Genomic DNA, 15,648 nt, shown 5'->3' on the forward strand with positions numbered 1-15,648 from the left:
TCACGTCTGCATGGGGGAAAAGCCATACTCCTGCTGTAGCAGTAAATAAATTGCCACTTGTGACAGCCTGACTGACCTCTACAGATCCGATAGTTCTGGCTAGTCCACCCATCTCCAGGAAACGTGGGTGTGCAGAGCTCATGTACTAAGCAAAATCTGGGGTCTTTCTCAGAGGCGCCTGCAGACTGAGTTAAAAAGATTTTTTGTTTAATCTGTAGACCTAGTTCAGGAGGTCTTTTCATCTGACAGCCTGACACTCCGATCCCTAAATGCAGCTTGCTAGTTAGAGGAGATATACCCACACTCTATAGAACATGCACATGTGCTAGTGCCATAGCTGCCTACCTATCTTGGTGGCTAATTTGGGGGGGTAGTTGAGGATTGGTAGAATGCTTCTAGACAAGTAATCACAGCAGATCTCGACACAGACAATTCTGTGGCTAGTGATCTGGGCTCATCTCTGACTGAGGCACGCTTGGCTTAGGCCAACTGACTTCTTTTGTAACATCCAGTCAGACTTTATCAGCATGCATTTTGATGGGGCACATCTATTTTGGGACAAGGCAGATGTCGCACTGGAGCGTTTCAAGGTAGACAGAGCGACAACCCAAACTCTTGGCCTTCAGTTCTAAGTAAAAAAAACTCCCATCGGTTTTGACGAGTTTCAAAGATTATCCTAAGTTTTTTGCTACCTTCATAGCTTCCACAGAAGCAGCTTCTTTGACAGTATAGAGGCAAGGGCCATCTGATCAGTTAGCCTTCCTCCTTCCACGCTGCACCACCCAGGAAGTTGTTTTAGTTTTCCAGTGACGTCTGAACCTTTTGCTAACCTTTTTGATGGGTGTTCCTTTTGAGCTGTCAGTTAAGGGTTTCTGATAGACTTCTAAATGCAGTTCCCTTACCTTTTGAATACTTCTACAGGCGTCGGACTGGATCTGGAAACCTTTGAGCAGTACCTCTACACACTGCTAGGTTTTGCCGTGCTGCTCTTCACTGATGCTGTTCCACTCTGGAAATTATATGTGGAGACAATATAGACACCACACCTGCATGTTGTCATTTCCTTTCATTTACCTGCAGTGCCCATGGTCACGACCCTAATGCATGCAATGACTACATCGATAAACCCTACGGCCATTTGCAACCATGAGGCAAAACTCTACGTCAGCAGGCAATGGAGGCTCCATGTCAGGTCTGGTCCAGGTCCAAATGTTTGTCTCGATCGCAGTCCAGAAGTTGGTCCTGAGGTTGATCGTGGTAATGCTGCAAATCCTCTGATAAGTCAAAGAAAAAAGCACAAGAAATCCAAGCGGAAATCTTAAAGACATGCGGTGGACATAGGTGATCTTATGACGAACCCGACCTTCTAATCCTGACCGAAACCTGGTTAAATGAATCGTCCACACCCATCCTGGTCACTCCAAACTATGCTATCACTAGATTAGACATATCTGATAGACTTGGGGGTGGCATTGCCTGCATCCATCAGACTAGCCTTACTGTGAAACAATCTCACTCACCGGAATTATCCTCTTGCGAATACCTTTGTATTGATATCGCATGTAGCAACAGACCAGTTTGCACCTTGCACACGTTCTACCATCCTCCAGGTGACAACCTCACTTTCATTGACCAGTTTATGGATATCGTGACTGCAAATACAGGGCAACAAGGCATCCAAATCTTTCTCGGAGGTCTCAAACTATATTAGAAAGACCTAAATGACTCTGCTGTGAACAGCCTCAAAGCATTCCTTACGGACCTCGACCTGAATCGAATCTGCAACAGCCCCACACATAAGTGTTCAGTCTTAGATCTTGTCATTGTCAAAGCTGAAATGATAACATTAATCTACTAACAGCTCTCCGTGGCAACCTCTTGCCTCCCACTGATGACAGGGCCTTACAAACCACTACTTCAGTTCCATGACTACTGTACTAGATTCTGTGGCACAGCTACAACTGAAAAGACTTTCTACCAAGACTCCAAACCATGGTACGGTGGCAGCATCAATTCAGATAGATGTACCTTAAGACTAATTGAACGTTGGTGGAGAGCCAACCCGTCCCTTGACCACCTTAAGCTTCTAAGAGCTACCAGGAACTCCTACTGCAAAACATCAGAAGGTCTAAAGCAAACCTTTTTAGGAACCAGTTAGACTAAGTTAAAAACCGACACTCGCCCCCCCCCTTCCCGTCCACCCCCCAAGCTAGACCTTGCTCATTAGCTAGTTGCAAGGAATTTGCCTCCTCCAGTGAGAAGACTGAAAACTTGAGGAATCAGTCCAAATCAGTCTTCTATCAAACCGACCTATTTGCCTCACACTCAGTGAAATTTCTTAGGACAACCCCATGCCACATAAAGAGGCCGTTCTTGTGTGGCACACCAGTCCACCCCCCCCGCACCAACGCGCCAATGTGGGTGTGGTATTATTCAGCCAGTGAGCTGCAATGTCCCTCTTGGCTACTGCTAGCGCTGTATTAAGGAAGAGTTTCTCAGCCCTGGTGCCATCCAGCCCCTCTGTGATGCCCAGGAGAATATGTGTAGGGTCGATGGGAACCTCCCAGCCCAAGACCTCCGAGAGCTCTCCCGTTACTGACTGCCAATACCCCTGTATCGCAGGGCAAAGCCACACCATATGATAAAAATCAGCCTGGGAGTGGGAACAGCGGGGACAGAGGCCATCGAGTCGAAGCCCCGCGTGGTGAAGACGCAACAGTGTAAGATAGGCAGCATGTAAGAAGTATATTTGGACTAGCCGCAGCCTCGCCGAGACTTCAATTATTTTAGGGGCCATCTGGGCGTCCCTCCAGTCAGTGTCATCCAGAGTCCCCAGCCATTCATAGAATCTCTTCCCGAAATTCTTAGCTCTTCAAACAATCATTATCACATGTTTACGGACGATACACAACTGTGCTTAAAGGTCTCTTCCCCTAGGGACATCAGATCTCTTAATTAAACTCTACAAAAAATGCAGTTTTGGCTTGCTGAAAACCACCTTAAACTAAACACCCTCCCGACTGAATTCCTCCTAATTGCTTCTCCCAATCAAACATCCATTATAGAGGAATGGCTTAAACAACTTACAGCGCTTAAGTGTCAGCCTCAAGTTATCGACTCGGTGAGATCTCTTGGAATAAAACCTACAAATGAGCATTCTGAAAAAAATTAAAACTCTTCCTTCCCCCTAATAACTTCAAATTGGCAGTACATTCTCTAGTAATCCCCAGACTAGATTGTGGAATTGCAACTCTTTGTGGACTTCCCAGGTCTACAACGGCCCCTCTAAGAGCCTCCCTCAATTCGGCTGCCAGGCTAAACTCCCACATTTCCCCTGACCTTAAAGCTCTCAATTGGCTCCCATATGAAGCAAAAATTCAACAAAAAAATCTCTTACGTGACTCCTAAAGCCCTTCACTACAGGACCCCAAGATATCTACCCAGAAATTGGTGCTCTAGGGTGGTGATAGATCCTCCAGGAGCTCCATCACTTTTCTGAAACCACAAGGATTTTCCAAAAAGAAAACCTAACTGAGCCTTCTCTGGAATCGCAGCAAGGATCTGGAACGCATTTCCCCCCCACCCCCCGAAACCAGAATTAATCCCTCTACTCGCTTTCAAGAAAGAAGTTAAGTCTCTACTCATGAGTTCACTTACAAGATTGATGTAACCTGCATGACAGATGTTGGCCATCACTGTTTTTAACGTTTCTGTATTTTCTGTCTTAATACACTTTTGTAACTATAACAGGAGGCAATAATGATATACCTCGTACTTTTCCTTTTCCCTATAAGCCTCTCTGATTCCCGCAAAGGTCATACTCGCGCTATACAAAACTTTCAAAATCAATACATCTGTTCCTTCTCACCATTCTTGTACTTGTGAGACGGCGGAGGTCGTCAAGTTGCTACCGAAGTCTGTCGATGTCTGAGTCAATGCTGCAACTTGTCCCAGCACAACCAGAGTTCCCAATGTTGATCTGACTTTTTGGATCACTTCCAACTCCCTCTGGCACACCTGCAGACTCCATCTCCAGCTGAGAGGTCTTCAATCTGTGATACTGCCGGTGGGTTAACCCTCTGTACCGGTTGGACCACCTGAGCCCACAGCCAGGCCCCTAATAGCACAGTTGCTAACTCCACCTTTAGCTCCAGGCCAGTCTCCGGTACATCAATCCTAGAGGACAAGGCACTACCTATTGTGCTCTCCAACTCGATGCTGCCCCAATATCAACTGAGGCCACACTTGGTGTTCATGAGCCTCCGCCTTTGCCTGCTCCATCTGAGCCGATCAGTGTCCCAGTTCCGCAGGATAGGCCTCATACGCTGCATTCCTTATTTGGGACAGACTCTGACAATGAGAATGTAGGAGACCAGTTTGGGCAGCCCTATCATGAAGGAAAGTGGAATGAAGACATCCAAGATGCCTATGGTCTCAACACGACTCACGATACTGGGCTGGTCTTGACTCCAGGCCCTGCCACGAAGTAAAGTGCCTGCTTCCCAATGGTTATGTGGAGGGTTCTCGATCACCAGATCCCCACCTTGAATGCCAAAACTGTGCTAACTGAAGATCTACAACCAGGGCAGACCAATACTGAGCCCTTGTTGCTATTTAATTTGGCTGTCACCGACACTCTTTTAGGGGCCTTATCCTTGCCTTGCTTTAGTCCCCTCCCCTAACACCCCACCCCCAGTGCATCGCCAGATTGTGCGGAGCGATTGCCCTGCCCTCTGCAACACTGTTTTTCTAACTCTGCACTCTTCCCCTGAGAGCTTGTTGGTATAAGCTTCTTCCAGCAGAATAAACCAGAATGCCTTCACGACTAATTCTCCGTATAGGTTATTTTATAGGCTGCAGACCTTTTAGAAGAAGGCTATTTTCTTCCTTAAGTTTGGCTCTGGTCAGCAAATGCCAGCTGCCTTTTAGGTCACTATACCTACGCACTCTGGGACTCTAGCTCAAGTTCTCCCATGGGTCCTGGAAGAGCTAAGCCTACTACTGACATGAGCCATACAAGGAGTGATGCTGCAAAATCCGTTGTTGCCTGGAGACTACAGCTTCCTGTGGGCAAGCCATTGGAACTAGCATCGCCATTCGTTGCCACTCCTGGTTGAGATTTACGGGCTTCTCCAGCAGTGTACAGTAGTCCGTTATAGACATGCCCTTTGACAGGACTCCTGTTCTTGGGGATGAGACAGACTCTGCTATGGAGCATTTCAAAGAAAGTAGTGCCACAGCACACTCATTGGGTTTGTCTGCCCTGCCGCGCTGACTACAGTTACTCTCCACCCTCGCATGTATTGGATAGCATCAACCATCTATCTTCATATATTCTACGACTGAATCAAAAGACAAAAATTACACATTTCACTAACTATTATCCAACGTTCCTGCCCTCCATCACTGTGCAGCGGGACTATGGGAATCGGTGCTCAGGCAAAACCAGGGCACTCCAATATCCCCATTAACAACCTCAATTTGAATCCAGTAAACATGCAATCAAAACCTGAAGTTTAGTCCGCAGTTTCTGCTGCGTCTTCCTACTGTATCGGCAATTGAAGAAGCGAGGCGCATGGAGCTCTCCCGCTTGTGAGTATGCACATGTTTATTTGGCAAATTTTCAGTTCTGTAGATTACAAATAACAAGGGTGGTACCAGACCTTTTTTTTTTTTTTTTTGCTCTCTTTTCTCCTTGCCTCTAGTGATATTGAATTGCACAATTATTTACAAGGCAATAGAAACTATAATGTTGTAGGAGCATTGTGGACTTCTTGAAATATTGCGCTTAGAGTCTTGGGGTTTAACCTTCTTTGAAATCACTGGTCACATATGGGACTGTTATCAAGACAACAGTAAGCACTTTAATTAAGACACCGATTGGTCCCGGTTTTGGTAACCTGATATTTCCAGTATATATTCACTATGTCATTGAAGTAGTGGCAACCACGTAGGGCTCTCACATTTAGAGTAGCCATCCGTGTGGATACCTGTAAATAAGATACTTTGGACCAAGAACTACACTTCAGGTTTTGATTGCATGCCCCAGAAATAATTTAGGGTCGAACCTTGTGGTTGGCACCTACAAGTAACAAGAAAAGATTGTGAATTTATTGGAACTTCCCTCTCTCTTTCCCCATAGTCAAGTTAAATTGAATTACGTTAAAATAAGATAGAGGCCTCTAACTCATGGAGGAGATCTCCTTCCTTTTAAATGAGTCCTATGCAACATTATTTTGAGATTTATATACTTATGTACCCGTGTCCCATGGGCATATAGGGTGGTCCTTGTAGATATATGTATGCGCATGGGACATGGGTACTCCCGCTACTTGTTGGTGCTAAAGAAAGACTGAGGCCACCATCCTATTTAGGCCTGCACCTTCTTAATGCCTTCCTCCGCAAAGGCAAGTTCAAGATGTTCACTCTGTCCCAGGTCTTGTCTGCCCTCGACCATGAAAACTGGATCGTAGTGTTGGACGTGCAGTATGCCTATTTTCTGTGGTTTATGGTGCAGCAGGAGCATTTTCAGTCCCATGTGCTCCCCTTAGGTTTCACCATTGCCCCTTGGGCATTCACTCATAATGTTGGTGGTGGCAGCACATCTTTGGAGGTCAGTGGTTCCAGTCTTCCCCTGCCTCAACAACTGGCGGTTCAAGGCAGGCTCGCCCAGGGCAGTCATCCACCTCCAGACTACGGAAAACCTCCTCACATCCTTGGTGTTCACAATCGACATGCCGAAGTTACACCCAACTCCTCAGAATCTCCCTTTCATCTGAGCCATTCTGGATATGGTCTGGTTTTGTGCCTTTCCTCCGAAAAGGAGATCCCAGGACATTCAGGCTATGATCCTGATAGTTCGGCCTCTTTCCTGTATTTCAGTGAGGTTGACTGAGGCTACTGTGACTGACTACCTCCTGCATCCAGGTGGTCAAGCACACCTGGTGACCTATGACAGCTCTGCAGTGGGTTCTGAAGTCTCAGAAGGCCCATCAAGGGGATCTCTGAACATGTCCTGATCTCAGGGGTGGGTGCCAAAGACCTGCAGTGGTAGTTCTACAGCAGTTGGGTCAGTGGCGGGTCTCTCTCCGTTCCGCACCCTGGGTTGACAGTGGTGACCGATTCATTGTTTCTGGGTTGGTGTGACCACCTGGGAGAGGTGGAGATTAGAGGTCTCCGAATGAGACCGGCCTCCACATCACCATTTTAGACCTGAGGGCCATCCGTTTGGCTTCCATTCCATTCTATTCTATTCATCTGTTCGATAAAGCACATGGATACCCGAACGGTCTTACCATCGCTATCAGTTCTAGCTGGAGGATAATTAAAGATGTTTAGGGGGAAAGAGAAGTTTTTTCATTTGCTTTTTGAAACTCAAAAAAGTATCTTCCATTCTCAAACTAATAGGCGAAGAATTCCAGAGTTTTGGTGCCACATATGTGAAGGAGCTAATTCCACTTTTAGCTATCTTGACTCTGGGGACAAGCAGAAGACCATGATTGTTAGACCTAAGAGCACTGTTGGTCCAATGGGAGGTGACCAAATGGGGGAGAACATTTGGGCCCACTTTGAGTTCTGCCCGTTGTGTGATACATAGTACCTTAAATTGTATTCATATTCTGCAACTTAAAGGCAGCCAGTGAAGAGTTTTGAGCACTGCATGTGCTGACTGGTTTAGGACTACCCAACAGTAATCGAGCTGCAGCTTTGTGAATGACTTGGAGTTTTTTTAATGACCGACATTGTACTGCCCAAGTAATGTAAGTTGCCATAGTCAAGGCCGGAAAGAATCAGTCCTTCAATCACTTTCCTTTGGGCCTCCATATGAAGCAATTTCAGAGTCTTCCTTAAGGCTCTTAGGAATGCAAAGCAGCTGCCTGCCACCTTCTTTATTGATGACCTGGAGAACTGATTGTCCAGAGTATTTCCTAGGCTCTTGACTTCCAGTTTGGGGGGATGGATGTTCTCCTAGGGATGAAGGCCAAGTATTTTGGTCCCAAAGTGTTGGATTGTTACCAGTTACCATGACCTCTGTTTTATCCCTGTTTACCTTTAAGCAGCTGGCTGCCATCCATTTGGATACCTTCTCTAGGCAACTGTTAAGTCTCAAAGAGGTAGAACCTATATTGAGAGATAGAGAGACAATCTGAGTATTGTCCAAGTAGGATACAGTTGAGAAGCCAAATGAGCCAATGGTATCAGATAAAAGGCTGACGTGCAGAATAAAAAGTTTAGGGCTCAAGGAGAAGCCTTGTGGTACCACACATTTCAGCTAATGACTTGTTGAGAGGAAGGGTCCCACACTAACCTGAAAGCTCTGCTTCTCCAAAAATGAGGTTCACCATTTTAAGGCACTTCATGTAATGCCTACATCTTCCAAACTCTGGATTAGAATAGGATAGGAGACCATATCAAATTTTGCCCTAGGGTCTAGAAGGAGTAGTGCAGCTGACCCACCCTGGTCCAAGACCATTATGAGATCCTTGGCACTTAAAAGTGCTGGTTCTGTGCCACAACTTGCGCAGAATCCTGTTGGAGTGGGGTAAAGGATATTATTGGCTCTTAGGTATTCAAAAAGATGCCGGTTTATTGTCTTCTCTAAGATTTTGCTGACCACAGGGAGCAACCTTCTAGGTCTGTAATTTTCTTCCACCCCGAGGCCCAGTGTGGGGTTCTTAAGTAAAGGGTGTATGATAGCATGTTTCCATTCCTCCGGAACACTGCATTTGTTCAGGGACAGATTATATATATATATATATATATATATATATATATATATTAAAGCTCCAAGGTGCCCACAGGCAAGGTTGCACTCATCCAGCAGCACTTCACTTACAAGCGGGCAAAGGACATCACCGCATGCCGGTCTGCAGCTCTCATGTCTCGATTTAAAGCCTGACGCGTTTCTGAGCCTTCGCTCGTCTTCAGAGGCTCGACTTGAGTATGGCGCTTTGACACTCCCACTATTTAAACCATAAACGCCCAGGATTGGGCAAACTCCAATGGTTTAAACTCCAATGGTTTAAATAGTGGGAGTGTCAAAGCGCCATACTCAAGTCGAGCCTCTGAAGACGAGCGAAGGCTCAGAAACGCGTCAGGCTTTAAATCGAGACATGAGAGCTGCAGACCGGCATGCGGTGATGTCCTTTACCCGCTTGTAAGTGAAGTGCTGCTGGATGAGTGCAACCTTGCCTGTGGGCACCTTGGAGCTTTAATTGACACGCGGCAGCCCAGCCGCGAAGGTTTGCACCCCCCCGAGAAAAATGGGGGTCACGGGGGCCGGAATTCGCCGAGCCTCTGAAGTGAGGCAGCAGCCGAGGGATCAATGGACACCTGCATCCCGGGGTCCATCCAGGGCTGTGAAATGGCAGAGACGCACCCATACAGGGAGATGACACGGACTATTAGTCCCACAATGCAGTGCGTTCAAACTCATTGGAGTTTGCCCAATCCTGGGCGTTTATGGTTTAAATAGTGGGAGTGTCAAAGCGCCATACTCAAGTCGAGCCTCTGAAGACGAGCGAAGGCTCAGAAACGCGTCAGGCTTTAAATCGAGACATGAGAGCTGCAGACCGGCATGCGGTGATGTCCTTTACCCGCTTGTAAGTGAAGTGCTGCTGGATGAGTGCAACCTTGCCTGTGGGCACCTTGGAGCTTTAATTGACACGCGGCAGCCCAGCCGCGAAGGTTTGCACCCCCCCGAGAAAAATGGGGGTCACGGGGGCCGGAATTCGCCGAGCCTCTGAAGTGAGGCAGCAGCCGAGGGATCAATGGACACCTGCATCCCGGGGCCCATCCAGGGCTGTGAAATGGCAGAGACGCACCCATACAGGGAGATGACACGGACTATTAGTCCCACAATGCAGTGCGTTCAAACTCATTGGAGTTTGCCCAATCCTGGGCGTTTATGGTTTAAATAGTGGGAGTGTCAAAGCGCCATACTCAAGTCGAGCCTCTGAAGACGAGCGAAGGCTCAGAAACGCGTCAGGCTTTAAATCGAGACATGAGAGCTGCAGACCGGCATGCGGTGATGTCCTTTACCCGCTTGTAAGTGAAGTGCTGCTGGATGAGTGCAACCTTGCCTGTGGGCACCTTGGAGCTTTAATATATATATATATATATATATATATATATATATATATATATATATATATATAATATAATACACATTACCTACTGGCGGTTGCCAGTAGGTAGTTATACTTAGGACCTAGTTTTCTTAGGAAAAGCGTTTTATGATTTGCCAATATCTTTGGCACTGTTTGACGAATCTTTGCAAAATTTTCAAAACTAATGGGGCAGACCGGTCAGTTCCGTTCTTGAAAGTTTTGGGGTGATTCGTCAAGCGAGGGCTGAGAAAAAAGGAGAGTCCCAAAATGTGTTTTTCCCTTGCTAATTTCCATAGAAAGTTTGAAACGGGTTACAGCCCGAACTGCTGAACAGATTTACACCAAATTTGGCAAAAAGGTAGGTCTTGGTCTAGAAAGCGTGCTTTATTAAAATGGTGTAAATCTGTTCAGTAGTTTCTAAGAAATTCAAAAATAAAAAAATATCGATATCTGGGCGGAGCCTAACCACGCATCTCATTGTGAGATCTGTTTGGCTGTCACCACTCCAAACCAGGAAGTTTTTGGCATCCATCTTGTGACTCGGTAACCGCAGCCCCGGGGACCGCCACCTTCCTGGGGCTATGCTAATTATATTCGGGGCCGCCACCTCCCCGGGTCTTCTTTAATTGGATGCGGGGGGATCCCAGGCCCCCCATTCCCCGAGGACCGCCACCTCCCTGGGGCTTTATTTGATTATGCGTGAGGGCATGTGGCTCCACCACCTCCCGGGGCTTAAATTAATATAAAATAGGTGTGGGGGGAGCCCGTGCTCCCCCACACTGCCCCGGGGACCACCACCTCCCTAGGGCACTAATTATTTAAATGCTGAGGTCCATAGTGGGGACCACCACCTCCCTGCAGCTTTGAAAATGTAGGGAAGGGGGCCATGCAGCCCCCCTCCTGGAGCCCTTGATGGCCCTGGTGATTGCCACCCCCCCAGAGCCGGCTCCTGCAATGTCCCGGGGAGCCCAACCCCGGAACAATGCTGTTTGCTATGGCAGGGTAGGAGCACGGCTCCCGCCCTGCCATAGCAAACTCTGCTTTGGTTTTTGAACGCAAGCTTCCAAAAAGCAAAGCAGATTTGCTTTTGGGCAAGGGGAGCTGCATGTCAGGAGCTCCCTGTGTACAAAAGCAATGCCGGCTTGTAAGTTGGGGAATTCATTCCCCTTGAATACTGAGGGTCCCTGGGGGCCAACTAGCCCACCAGGTACCTCCAGTAAGCGCCACAGAGCTGGATTGCAGAGAGGTGATCTGAGGCCACGCCCCTTTTTACACCACTCTGCAAACGTGCCTCGTGGCACACTGCTGGTGTGGCGATTAGGTCCTCTTGTGTCCTGAGGAGCTCAAGACACAAGTGGACTTCATCCTCCGAGCAGCAGTGCGCCAGGAGTCGTGTTTACAGAGTGGTGTAAAAAGGGGGCATGGCCTTGGACCACCTCTCTACAATCCAGCTGTGTGGCGCTTACTGGAGGTAACTGGTGGGCTAGTTGGCCCCGAGGGACCCTCAGTATTCATGGGGACTTAATCCCCCAACTTGGAACGTGCCAGGAGGCGTGTTTGCAGAGTGGGGGAGAAAGGGGGAGTGGCCTGTGCCTGCCTCTCGCAATCCCACTGTGTGGGGCTTACTGGAGGTAAGAGGTAGGCTAGTTGGCCCCTAAGGACCCCCAGCAGGGAAGGGAGTTCAATCCCTATTAAAGAGCGCACCAGGGAGCGCGTTTGCAGAGTGATGGGCAAAGGGGGCGTGGCCTCTTATGAGAACTTAACAATCCTGCTGTGTGGTGCTGTCCTTGGGGGCCCAACTACCTCTTTTGTTACCTCCAGTAAGTCCCACACAGTGGGATTGCTAAAATGTGTTCGGAGGCCATGCCCCCTTTCTCCACCACTCTGCAAACGCGGTTCCTGGCAGACTACGGGATGGGGGATGACGTCCAATTTACTCCTGATGGACTTTGGGGGCAAGAAGCCCTCCTGGTACCTCCTGTAAGTCCTATGCAGTGAAATTCCTGAGTGATGGTCAGAGGCATAGCACCCTTTCTCCACCACTCTGCAAACGCGACTACTAGTTAAAGAAGTGTTTGCAAAGTAATAGGTTTCGCATTTGCAAGAGATAGAGCTATTGGCATTGTAAATGTAAAAGATTTTTACCAATGTTTTTTGGAGTGGAGTGGATGTATGTTGTGTGTAGTGGAATTATGTGGTATGTTGTGCAGTGAAATTATGTGGATAGAAAGTATGTGGTATTTAGTGTATAGGAATTATGTAGAGTGGGATTATGTGTTATGGAGAGTAATTATGTGGTATGGTAGTCTGTGTTGTGGAGTGGTAACCTCAGGTTTAGTCTTCATCGTTTCCATAGAAGCTCAACTATGAACTTAGTAAGACAAAAAAAGAAGGAATCACTGAGGAGCACTTGTGGGAATTATGCGACTGTTTGGCTGCACCGACTTTTGCACAAATATACATTTTCTGCATTAGCCACATAATTCATCATCTGCTCCCTAATCTGCAGATTTGAACAAAAAAAGCCTTGTTTCTAGCTCAAATGGCAAAAATGTTACCAAAAATGCAGCGACAAGTGTTACAGCGTGGTGGAAGGCCCTTTGCAAACCTAGAATGGTCACCTGTTACTTATTGCTAAATGTGGGTGTTAAATTGGTACTAATGGTGTGCAAGCCACTCTTGCTTCCTTCTGCGCCTCTCTTGCCTCTTTCTGCAAATCTCTTCTACTTTCTTCACCTCTCTTACCTCTTTCTGCACCTAATTTGCTTCTTTCTGTACCCTTCTTGCCTCTTTCTGCACCCTTCTTCCCTCTTTCTGCACCTCATTTGCTTCTTTCTGTACCCTTCTTGCCTCTTTCTGAACCCGTCTTCCCTCTTTCTGCACCTCATTTGTTTCTTTCTGTACTCTTCTTACCTCTTTCTGCACCCTTCTTCCCTCTTTCTGCACCTCTCGCCTTTTTCTGTACCCCTCTTACGTCTTTCTTCACCCTTTTTGCCTCTTTCTGCACCTCTGTTACTTCTTTCTGCACTTCTGTTCCTTCTTTCTGCACTTCTGTTCCTTCTTTCTGCACCTCTCTTGCCTCTTGGTGCACCGCTCCTACCGCTTTCTGCACCCATCTTGCCTCTTTCTGCACCTCTGTTGGTTCTTTCTGCACTACTCCTGCTTTTTTCTGCACCTCACTTGCCTCTTTCTGCACTTCTCTTGCTTCTTTCTACACCTCTGTTGCTTCTTTCAGCAATTCTCTTGCCTCTTTCTGCACTTCTCTTCCATCTTTCTGCACCCCTCCTGCCTCTTTCTGTACCTCTCTTGACTCATTGTGCACCTCTCCTACCTCTTTCTGCACCCCTCTTGCCTCTTTTTGCACCTCTGTTGGTTCTTTCTGCGCTGCTCTTTCTTCTTTCTGTACCTCACTTGCCTCTTTCTGCTCTACTCTTGCTTCTTTCTAAACCTCTGTTGCTTCTTTCAGCAATTCTCTTAGCTCTTTCTAAACTTTTGCTTGTTTCTGCACCTCGCTTGCATCTTTCTACACTGCTGTTGCCTCTTTCTGCACTTAACTTGCTTCTTTCTGCACCTCTCTTGCCTCTTTCGGCACCTCTGTTAATTCTTTCTGCACCCCTCCTGCCTCTTTCTGCACCCCGCTTCCCTATTTGTGCAACTCTCTTGCCTCTTTCTACACCTCTCTTCCCTCTTTCTGCACCACTCTTGCCTCTTTCTGTACCTCTGTTGCTTCTCTCTGCACTTCTCTTGCCTCATTATGTACCCTTTGTGCCTCTTTCAGCACCTCTGTTGCTTCTTTTTGCACTTCTTTCTTTCTGCACCCCTCGTGCCTCTTTCAGCACCTTTGTTGCTTCTTTCTGCACTTCTTCCTTCTTTCTGCGCCCCTCCTGCCTTTCTGCACCTCTCTTGCCTCTTTGTACACCCCTGCTACCTTTTTCTGCACCCCTCTTGCCTCTTTTTACACCTGTGTTGGTTCTTTCTGCACTGCTCTTACTTCTTTCTGCACCTCACTTGCCTCTTTCTGCACCCCTGTTCCCTGTTTCTGCACCTTTCCTGCCTGTTCATGCACCTATCTTGCCTCTTTCTGCACCTCTGAGTTAGAGGTAGTTTTAATCCCCCTGCCTTAATATGTACTATGGCCTTACAGGGGAGGTCATGCCAATTGCAGGGGTATCCCAACCCATAGTGTACCCTAGTGTATGTAGGTGATGTCACTGTATTGTAAGTGTCTTTCAGCATAGCACTGGCTCCGGGCCTGGTTAGTCAGAGTCAGTTACCACCAGTACCAGTCAGTAAATGTTGAGGGCACAGGATGACTTTGCAACAAAGCTTTTTCTCCACCTCTGTTGTCTCTTTCTGCATTTCTCTTGCTTCTTTCTGTGCCTTACTTCCTCTTTCTTCAGATGTCCTACCTCTGTAGGCATAGTTAGAAATTATCATTTAAAAAACCTTTGACATTCACTGAAAAAACCATAGGTTTCGGGGACGTTATAGTTAGAAATTATAATTTAAAAAACATTTGAAATTCACTGGAAAAAATCATAGGTTTCAGGGACGTTATAGTTAGAAATTATCATTTAAAAAACCATAGAAATTCACTTAAAAAACCATAGGTTTCAGGGACAATATAGTTAGAAATTATCATTTAAAAAACCTTTGAAATTCACTTAAAAAACCATAGGTTTCAGGGACATTATAGTTAGAAATTAGCATTTAAAAAAAACATAGAAATTCACTGAAAAAAACATAGGTTTCAGGGACGTTATAGTTAGTTGGACATTTCACTCGTACAAACCAGAGAAATTTGGCCGTTATAGCTAGTTGAGCTAACTATAACTCGTGCCCCCGCAATGCACTGCTGATGTCACATATTACATCATTCATGACATGGTCAGTGACATCACTGATGACATCTCTAATGACATCACTGATGACATCATCCATGTGATAATCTGATGCACCTCCTCACACCCTAGTATAACCTTTGATACACGCACTCTAAAATACAGACTACCATTTTCGAAACCATAGACACACCAATACCAGTTACTACATACCCACTCACTGATTCCTAGGTCTACACACACATTCACTCATTCACCATACAGTCACTCGTACATGCAATCACTCATCAGTACATTACTATCATTTGCACTCACACACCTATACTGACACTCACACATCGCCACTCATCCATAGAGTTACTCACACACCTAGTCAATCATGCAAAGAATCATTCACGCTCCCATTTACTCACCTATACAGTTATACACACACCACCTCACTTATTCATACAGATACCAACACCTACTTACTCTCGTATACAATCACTGATACAAGCACACACTCATCCATACAGCCACTCTCACATATAGTGATTTATATACTCCAACGCTCACATATACTGCCTTTCACATATGTAGTTACTCACACATGTACAACTGAGACACCCATTCACTCACCAACATACCCATACACACACTCACCAACCCATACAGCCCTTCACAGATGCACTCTTGAACCTATTTACCTAGTGCATTAC

This window comes from Triturus cristatus, chromosome 4_1 (assembly GCF_964204655.1).
Source record: "Triturus cristatus chromosome 4_1, aTriCri1.1, whole genome shotgun sequence".
NCBI classification, from domain to species: domain Eukaryota; kingdom Metazoa; phylum Chordata; class Amphibia; order Caudata; family Salamandridae; genus Triturus; species Triturus cristatus.